We start from the raw sequence: 10,447 nt of genomic DNA, 5'->3' as shown, positions 1-10,447 counted from the left end.
AGAGGGACCCAGCATAGACTGACTGGGAACTCTTCGATCTGATCGGTGTGTGGGGCGAGGAGTATGTGCTTTCGGAGCTGCGCTCCAAAACACGGATTGCGAAGACCTACGAGAAGGTCTCCAAAGCCATGAGAGACAGAGGATACAGGCGGGATGCAACGCAGCGCCGCGTGAAAATCAAGGACCCCAGACAAGGTTACCAAAAAATCAAAGCGGCAAACGGACGCTACGGAGCCTGCCACCACTGCCCCACCAGTGACCGTGGATCAGTAAACAGGAGATCAGTAAGACAGTAAGCAATGGGGTATTAATATTAATACATATATATGTATGTCATCATTTGACGATGGGACAGTGTCGACAGCCAGTTCCTCGGTGATATTCGCGGACGGTGAAGATGAGGAAGGGTTTGTGGAGGACGAGGCAGGCGAGAGCACTTACAACGCTGGTTTCCCCGACAGCCAGGATCTATTCATCACCGTCACGGAGATCCCCCAACAACCCTCCCCGGCCATTAACCCGGACCCTGAATCAGGGGAAGGAGCAGTCGGTAAGTGCTTTAACCATGTTAACTTTTATTCTTAATATAACAGGAATTTTAACTGTGTGAAAAGGAGGTCTCTCTAGATATGGGGATAGAACAGAAATCATCCTTGGAGATCTCCATGAAGCTCTCCTTGCGTTAATCGAAAAGCATCAGCAGGAGGTTCCTGGGGAGAGCTGCCTTATTGGGTGCTCCGTGGTAGCACAGTTTTCCACGCAAGGCTTTCATGAGGTACTCAGGGAGCACTGCCTCCCCGAGCACGGCTGCATCGGGCCCTGGTTCGTGCTAGCTTTCACGCAGCATGCGCTCTCTATCTCCTTCAGTGACCCTCCTCAGGGTGATCTCGCTCGGAGACTCCTGCATCTAATTAGGGTAATTACTGTAATTTTACGCCTGGTCCAAAGTATTTTTAAAAAATCTACGGACAGACAGCATAGCACAGACTCAGCACGCAGCTGCGTGACGAGCGTAACGGAAAGCCAAAGAATATAATGGACGCTCATGGAGGGAGGGGGGAATGAGGACGCAAGGTATCCCACAGTTCCTGCTGTCTCTGAAAAGTATTTGCATTCTTGGATGAGCTCCAAATGCTTCTAGGGTCAAACACAGTGTCTGCGGTGGGTCAGGGCATAGTTCGGCAATTTGCGCACACACCCCACCCACCACCAGAAGTGAAAACAATCCTCTGTTGACTCTTTTACATGTCACCCTATCTTTACTGAATGCTGCAGATAGACGCGATGGTGCAGCACTCAACACCAACATCCTTGCTCCCCCCACGCTATGGATGGCTGATGGTACAAAAAGATGGAAATCCGTCCTCATCATCAGCCTATTGGCACATGGGGCAGTGCAAAAGGGCTGGTAACCATGCTGACTAGCATCAGTAAGGTCGATCAAGGGCACCTGTCCCTAATTTTTGATGGCAGATGGTGCAATATGGCTGGTAACCGTCCTCATCATTGCAACAGGGGGCTGAGCTCCATCAGCCCCCACCCTTCATTGTAAATAAAAGATTCAATTGCCCCTGGACTAGCAGAGGGATGATGGGCTCCTTCATCCACACTCCTTAATGTCCTGCCTGGACTATCATTGCAGCTGGAGGCTTCCTTCCACTCATTTCTCACAAACAAGTCACTGTGTCTTATTCCTGCATTCTTTATTACTTCATCACACAAGTGGGGGGACAATGGTATGGTAGCCCAGGAAGGCTGGGGTAAGAACGGAATGAACAGGTGGTGTTGTTGCAGGAGCACCCCCTGTGAATAGCATACAGCTCATAATTTATGCAGGATCGGACACAGAGCAGCTGTGCTCTCTGGTTCTATGATACAGTGGTTCTCTAGTACACTTGCCCATAATCTAGGCAGGACTGATTCTATTTTTAGATACCAAAAAGGAGGGATTGACTCAGGGAGTCATTCCCAATTTTTGCTTTTGCGCCCCTGGCTGCTCGGCCAGGGGCACTTATGACAGCCCCAAATGGGGCAGTGCAAAAGGACAGGTAACCATGCCCATCTTATTACCATCTTATTACCAATTTATGGTATGGTAGATGGTACAATATGGCTGGCAACCATCTCTGCTGTCATGCAAAAGCAAAAGCATGCTGCTGTGTAGCGCTGCTGGCCCGCCTCTGTCAGCGGCATCTAGTACACATACGGTGACATACACAAAAGGCAAAACAGTGTCCATGGTTGCCACGCTATGGCGTATGCCAGGGCAATTCTGGGAAAACGGGCTTGAAATGATTGTTTGCCATTGCTTTCCCGGAGGAAGGAATGACTGGCGACATTTACCCAGAATCCACCGCGAAAATGATTTCTGCCCAAGCAGGCACAGGGGTCTCAACCCATAATTCACAGAGACAGCCTAGACTCAGTTAATTGTTCGCAAAAATGTATCTTTGCAAGGAATTCACTCCCTGTTTCCCATCTCACAGCTTCCACTGTCTCCAGACCTGCCACGGCATCCCCCTCGCAGAGGCTGGCGAAGATTAGGCGGCGAAAGAAAAAGACAAGGGACAAGATGTTCGAGGAACGTATGGGCTGCTACCTAGCAGAGGCGGACCAGCAGAGCCAGTGGAGGGAGACCGTCTCTCTGTGCCAGCGCTCAGACAGCGAACGGGAGGAGAGGTGGCGTGAGGAAGACAACCAGGCGACTGAAACAATGCTTGGACTAGTGAGGGAGCAAACGGACACGCTCAGGCGCCTTGTGGATGTTCTGCAGGACAGCAGGAGGACAGAGACATCCTGCAGTGTATCTGCAACCGCACTCCCCCGCCACAAAGTCCCATACCCCCCTCACCGAAAATAATCAGGAGGAGGGGCGGCCGGGGACGTGAATACTGTCACTGCACCACAGCACAGTGCTCAAGTACCCAAAAGCTCTCATACCCTATATTTGCCGAAGTCCTTCACTTCCAGACTCACAGTAGTCCCAATCCCAGTCCCATCCCCTAACTGTCTACTTAATTAATAAAAATGCTTTGCTGTTAATTACTGTTTCCGTTATGTTTTTTCAAAGAAGACTGTGTTTGAATGGGGGGCGTGGGGAAGGGAAGGGGGTGGTTAATTGCATAGGACAGTCACCTTTCCCAGGGTACAGACACGGGGGCAGGATCAGCAGCGGGTCACACACACGGTGCAGTCAGTAGGCACCCTGGTCGGTTTTTGGAGGTGGTTTCCAGGATCTGTGTGGGCGGGGGAGATGTGACTTTGCAGCGGGGGAGGGCGGTTACAGATCTTATACAGCGGTCCTTGTCCTGGACCGCTGAGTCACGCAGCTGAGGAATCTGTATCCGTCCTCCTCCACCACAAGGTCACATATCCGCCCGCACACAGAATTCCATAAAGAGGGATGGCAGGCTCCGTTGAAAGAAGCCTTCCGGCACTGCGGACCGCTCTAGGAGCAGGAGCCTGTCATTCCTTGAGTTTAGAGGCGGTCTTTACATCACCGCACACCCTAGCCAGCACAGCCTGCGTCCCAGTTTCAACCCTTTCACGAAAAGTCATGAATAAAGAAACCTTTGTTAAGTAATAATGGGACATGTATTTTATTTTTACACGTGTGCTGGAAGTGGGGGTAACGGGGTGAACAGGGTATGTAACCGAAGAGGAGAGTCAACAGTAACTGGGTAAAGAAACAGGGGCAGGTTCAGCTTCTCTGTAAAGAAACTGAACAGTCACAGGTCACGCTGCTCGCTGCTCGCTGCTCGCTGGTATTTGAAGAGTTCCTTGTCGCTGTCCCAGGCGCCTGTATAGGGCTTCATGAGCAAGTGCATTAGCGGGCAGGCTGGGTCCCCGAGGATGACTATAGGCATCTGCACATCCACAACAGTTATTTCGTGGACGGGAAGAAACTACCTTCCTGCAGGCGTCTGAGCAGCCCACAGTTCCCGAAAACACACGCATCATGAACCTTGCCCGGCCACCCGACGTTGATGTTTGTAAAACGTCCCCTATGGTCCCCCAGTGCTTGCAGCACCATTGAAAAGTAGCCCAATTTCTCATCAGCTGACTGTGGAAGACGTGGACGATAAAGTGCGAGGAGGAGAAAACGGCTATGATCGCAGCGGGCTCCGTGCTTGCAGTGCTGTGGCGTCCGCGCTGTCACTGACCAGAAAAGTGCACGAACAGATTGCCCGCAGGCGCTTTCAAGGAGGGAGGGAGGGAGGTTGTGATTGACGGTTCAATGACGACACTTACCCAAAACCACCCTCGACACATTTCTCCCCCCAGCAGGCATTGGGGGCTCTACCCAGCATTCCAATGGGCAGCGGGGAGTGCGGGAACTGTGGGATAGCTTCCCACAGTGCACCGCTTCCAAAGTCGACGCTGGCCCTGTGAATGTGGACTCAGAAATTCGAATTAGTGTATTTAGTATGGATACACAAATTCGACTTCATAAGGTCGAATCCACAAATTCGAACTAAGTTGATTCGAAATAGTCTTGTAGTGTAGACAAGGCCTAAGTGTGGAGATTGCTTTGTGAACACGTTCCTTCTCCTTCATCATCTCAGCAACTGCCTCTTCATCCAGACCCGATTATAGAGACCATGTCCCTTGCCAGTTCAAGTTCACACAATATCCCAACATAATCTACAGCAACTACGTATATGGCAGCATGATATCAAAAAGCCTTCGGGGCTGGATTAAAGATTACACACTATAAACCAGTGTCTAGGGTCTCAGCTGCAGGAGTCACAGCGTTACAGTAGAATCTCAGCTTCCATTTTCTAAACTATAGCAATTTCCTAGTCTTCGTGGTTGAGAATGAAAACTTGAAAATGTTACCAAGATTAAGACAAAAGCCAAGTGTAACCAGTAGAGAAAATCTGTCTGAGTCTTGCATGAGCCAATCACTCATGGAGAGGAGGGAGCTGTTCTGTGTTAACCAATACAACACCTGCCTAAGTCTGCAGAGAGCCTGAACCAGTCACAAAGATAGCTCCATAAGGTTGAGGCACAGGATGCTGCCCCAAGACTTCTCTTGCCATCAGTAGACAGATGGGGCAATTCTGGGTGATACAACCCATTTTTTTATAGATCTGTCTCTCCTAATGCAAATGGAGCAGTTCTTAGAGAGTGCTCCTGGAGAAATAGAAAGATACATCCTAGATGGGAAGCCTAACACTGTGATCAAGGCGGAGGGAAATCAGAACCAAATGGGTGGAGGTGGTGGAGAAAAATAAAGCTAGTAGCAATTGAAGCGAATAGCAGAAGGGGCAACCCAATACAACACCCTACAACCAGGGGCAGCCCAAGGTCCCACCTACATCCCAAGGAAAACCCCAGACACCTTATCATCCCACCACACCATTCTCCAGCAACCCACCTTGCCCCAGTGACCAGTCAGCTGGGCGATCTTTTAAATGTAATGAGCTGGGGCATGTGAAGGCCAATTGCCCCAAGAACCCCCACAGATTGCAGTTCATTGCACCGGAATCACACCAAAGGTCCTCAGGCCCAGATGCCTCCCAGATACCATCAGAGTGAAGGGAAACTGTGAGTGTGGGCGGGCAGAGGGACATTGGAAACAGGCGTCAGCTATCCACCAATCCTTAGTGGACCCCAAATTCATCAACCCAGGGGCCCAAGTGATGTTTCAACCCTTTAAGTCAAACTCTTTAAACTTGCCTACAGCCAAGTTCGTGTCCAGTACATTATCCCTGTCAGAGTCTACCCTCACTTGAAACTGGGGGGTTTCAAGGTGAGGACCCTCATGTCTTCCCCCACCCCAAAATCTTAGGGTAGGTCTCCCTTTTGCTGCCACCACCTCAGTCAATTACGTGGGCCGGGACACCCCTGTTTTCCCCCTGTCTCCCTCCAAAGACACTCCCTGGGGAACACAGATCAACTCACAGAGGAGGAACCTCCCCCCTCCCCTCTCTGCCCGGAGATAAGCTGTCTCACCACCGAGAGAGAATGTCTTAGCCCCTCCCCCTATATCCACAGTAGAAGGGATTTAATCAAATCTTTATAGAAAGAATTTATTAAAAGAAAAACAAGAAAATACAGAATCTCTATGAGTCCAAGCTGGACACTCATAGGGTATAACCTTGCTAAGTTCTGGAGAGAATCCTCTCTCTTTCTCAGTACAACAAAAACAGGCAGAATTAAGAATAATCAATAACAAACACACAGAATTGCAAACATAGGATTATTAGATAATGACACCAAGTATCTTTCTAATACTCACTATCTTGACTAGAAGAAATTAGTTCAGAAAGGTAGAAACTTGTAGACTTGATTAAAACATCTGGACTCTTGTAACTCCAAACGGCTAAAGACAAAAAACACAGCAACAGAGGGAAAAAGTTCCCTCCTAGAAATTTCAAATTCTCTTCCCTGATTGGTCCTCAGGTCAGGTGCCTACCAGGTACTATTTTTAACCCTTTACTAACTATTCATGACAATCCCAATCCCATTCCCATGCCCATGCTGCTGGGGGAAGACTTGGCCAGCCATGTGAAGCTGGCCAAGTGTCAAAAGTCCTTTAACCAGCTTAAAACGACACTCATGTCTGACCCTGTCTCGGCCTAAGGGCCCCAGACTTTGACAAACCTTTCCTAGTAACCACAGATGCATCCGAGTGTGTTGTGGGATCAGTTTTAATGCAGGAAGTACCGGATCAAGAATTCCTACTTGTCGTGTTTCTCAGCAAAAAACAGTCTGAGGGTACGTCTACACTACGGGACTATTCCGAATTTGCATAAACCAGTTTTGTAAAACAGATTTTATAAAATCGAGTGCGCGCGGCCACACTAAACACATTAAATCGGTGGTGTGCGTCCATGGTCCGAGGCTAGCGTCGATTTCTGAAGCGTTGCACTGTGGGTAGCTATCCCGTAGTTATCCCATAGTTCCCGCAGCCTCCCCCGCCCCTTGGCATTTCCGGGTTGAGATCCCAGTGCCTGATGGGGCAAAAATCATTGTCGCGGGTGGTTCTGGGTACAGCCTCACCCCTCCCTCCCTGAGCAGCAGACAACCGTTTCGTGCCTTTTTTTGCTTGGTGAACTGTGCAGACGCCATAGCACAGCAAGCATGGACCCTGCTCAGCTCCATACCGCAATCATGAATGTTTTAAACACCTCGCGCACTCTCGTGCAGTCTATGGTGAACCAGGACCTTCAATCCGAGGCGAGGAGGAGGCGGATACGGCAGCGCGGCGATGACAGTGATGAGGACGTAGACACAGAATTCTCTCAAACCGCGGGCCCCTGCGCTTTGGAGATCCTGATGGTAATGGGGCAGATTCTATCCATTGAACGCCGATTTTCAGCCCGGGAAACAAGCACTGACTGGTGGGACCGCATTGTGTTGCAGGTGTGGGATGATTCCCAGTGGCTGCGAAACTTTCGCATGCGTAAGGGCACTTTCATGGAACTTTGTGACTTGCTTGCCCCTGCCCTGACACGCCATAATACCAAGATGAGAGCAGCCCTCACAGTAGAGAAGCGAGTGGCGATAGCCCTGTGGAAGCTTGCAACGCCAGACAGCTACCGGTCAGTCGGGAATCAATTTGGAGTTGGAAAATCTACTGTGGGGGCTGCTGTGATGCAAGTAGCCAAAGCAATCACTAAGCTGCTGCTACGAAAGGTTGTGACTCTGGGAAACGTGCAGGCCATAGTGGATGGCTTTGCTGCAATGGGATTCCCTAACTGTGGGGGGGCGATAGATGGAACCCATATCCCTATCTTGGCACCGCAGCGCCAGGGCACCCAGTACGTAAACCGCAAGGGGTACTTTTCAATGGTGCTGCAAGCACTGGTAGATCACAAGGGACGTTTCACAAACATCCACGTGGGATGGCCAGGGAGGGTTCATGACGCTCGCGTCTTCAGAAGCACTACTCTGTTTAAACGGCTGCAGCAAGGGAATTACTTCCCAGACCAGAAAATAACAGTTGGGGATGTTGAAATGCCTGTCGTTATCCTGGGGGACCCAGCCTACCCCTTGATGCCATGGCTCATGAAGCCATACACAGGCAGCCTGGACAGTGGTCAGGATCTGTTCAATTACAGGCTGAGCAAGTGCAGAATGGTGGTGGAATGTGCATTTGGCCGTTTAAAGGCGCGCTGGCGGACATTACTGACTCGCTCAGACCTCAGCCAAACCAATGTCCCCTATGTTATTACTGCTTGCTGTATTCTCCACAATCTCTGTGAGAGTAAGGGGGAGACCTTTATGGCGGGGTGGGAGGCTGAGGCAAATCACCTGGCCGCTGATTACGCACAGCCAGACACCAGGGAGATTAGAAGAGCACACCAGGAAGCGGTGCGCATCAGAGAAGCTTTGAAAACGAGCTTCATCAATGGCCAGGGTACAGTGTGACTGCTGTGTTTGTTGATGAACACCCAACCCCCTTGATTGACTCAGTCCCTGTAAGCAACTCCCCCACCCCCTTCGAGTACAGCTTACTTATGCAAATAAAGTCACTCTCATTTAAAGAGCATGAATTCTTTATTGATTCATTATAAAAAGAGGGAGAGAAGTAAGGGTGTGGTTTGGGAGGAGGATAGGAGGGATGGAGAAGGCCATTAAAAAAAAATTCACAGTAACGACATCCTTCTGGTTGGGCTGTCCACGGGGGTGGAGTGGGCGGGTGCACGGAGCCTCCCCCCACGCGTTCTTACACGTCTGGGTGAGGAGGATGTGGAACATGGTGAGGGTTGAGGGTGGTTATACAGGGGCTGCAGCGGCACTCTGTGATCCTGCTGCCGTTCCTGAAGCTCCACAAGACGCCGGAGCATGTCAGTTTGATCACGCAGCAGCCCCAGAGTTGCATCCCGCCACCGCTGATCTTCCTGCCGCCACCGCTGATTTTCCTGCCGGTCTTCCTGCCGCCACCTCTCATCTCGGTTGTCCCTCCTGTCCTCACGTTCATCCCTCCTGTCCTCACGTTCACTGGCCTCTTTCCTGTAATTTGAAACCACGTCCTTCCACTCATTCAGATGAGCTCTTTCATTGCGTGTAACTTCCATAATATCCGAGAACATCTCATCTCGCGTCTTCTTTTTCCTCCGCCTTATCTGTGCTAGCCTTTGGGATGGAGGAGGGATGGTTGAAAAATTTGCAGCTGCATGAGGGAGATAAATATTTAGAAAGATACATTTTACAGAACAATGGTTATACTCTTTCACAGTGAAAAGCAGTATTCACCTAGCACATGTGATTTCCCTACAAGGTCGCATTTTTCATCTTAATAGTGAGTGCCTGCAGCTCTGGAGTTACAGATCTCACAGACACAGGTCCAGGCATCAGAATTCAGCTTGCATGCGGCCATGGTAAGCCACTGTCTTTCGGCTTCTGTAGTGATTTACCCCTCCCCCCCAACGCATGGCTAATACCACGCTAGCTCCCTGCTAATCAACAACCTTTCCACCCCCCCACCCCCCACCCACTGCGTGTCTGGTACCTTGGGGAAGATCGCCGGTGACCAAACACAGAAAAGATCATTGGCATTTCACTCCTCCCCTCCCCCCGCTTCGCTACGTGCAGGAAAGTTTTTTTTTTAAGCTGATGCAGTCCACGAACCCAGTAGAAAAATGGCCACCCCCCTTACATAAATTCCTGATTTTTAACCAGGTTATCCTGAACAATATCACTTTGCTGAGGATAACAGAACAAGATAAAGAACGGATGCTTCTTGAATGCCAGCAGTCACCGGGACCATACGCTGCTATGCTTTGCCACGCAATGATACCTGATTACTTGCTACATGCATGGCGTGGTAAAGTGTCCTACCACGGTGGGCGGAACAAGGCTGCCTTGCCCAGAAACCTTCTGCAAAGGCTTCTGGAGTACCTACAGGAGCGCTTCATCGAGATGTCCCTGGAGGATTTCCTCTCAATCCCCGGACATGTTAACAAACTTTTCTAAGTAACTATACTGTCTGCGAATGCATCCCAAGTCCTCAGGGCAAATCAATCATTAAAAAAGGTTTGCTTAAAAAACAATGTTTGCTATTTGCAAAGGTACACTCACCAGAGCTCCCTTCCATGGCGTCATTGTCTGGGATAGTGGCTTGTGAGGGCTGGGAGGACGGTAATTCCGTCAGGGTGATAAAAAGCTCCTGGCTGCTGGGGCTCACGGAGTGCTGTGTGCTCTCCGCTAGGTCTTCCTCCTCTTCTTTATCTTCATCTTCCCCGTCTGCATAATCCTCAGCCATGGCAGAGATTACAACCCCCACCTCGGAATCCACGATCAGGGGTGGGGTACTTGTGGCGCAGCCCCCTAAAATTGCATGCAGCTCAGCATAGAAGCGGCATGTTTTTCGACCTGCCCCGGACCTTCCGTTTGCTTCTTTGGTTTTCTGGTAGCCTTGTCTGAGCTCCTTAACTTTCACTCTGCACTGCACTGAGTCCCGGCTGTGGCCTTTATCCGTCATAGCCTTAGAAAT

Source organism: Mauremys mutica, chromosome 13, assembly GCF_020497125.1.
Source record: "Mauremys mutica isolate MM-2020 ecotype Southern chromosome 13, ASM2049712v1, whole genome shotgun sequence".
Classification (NCBI taxonomy): Eukaryota; Metazoa; Chordata; order Testudines; family Geoemydidae; genus Mauremys; species Mauremys mutica.
This window is presented reverse-complemented; position numbering follows the sequence as displayed.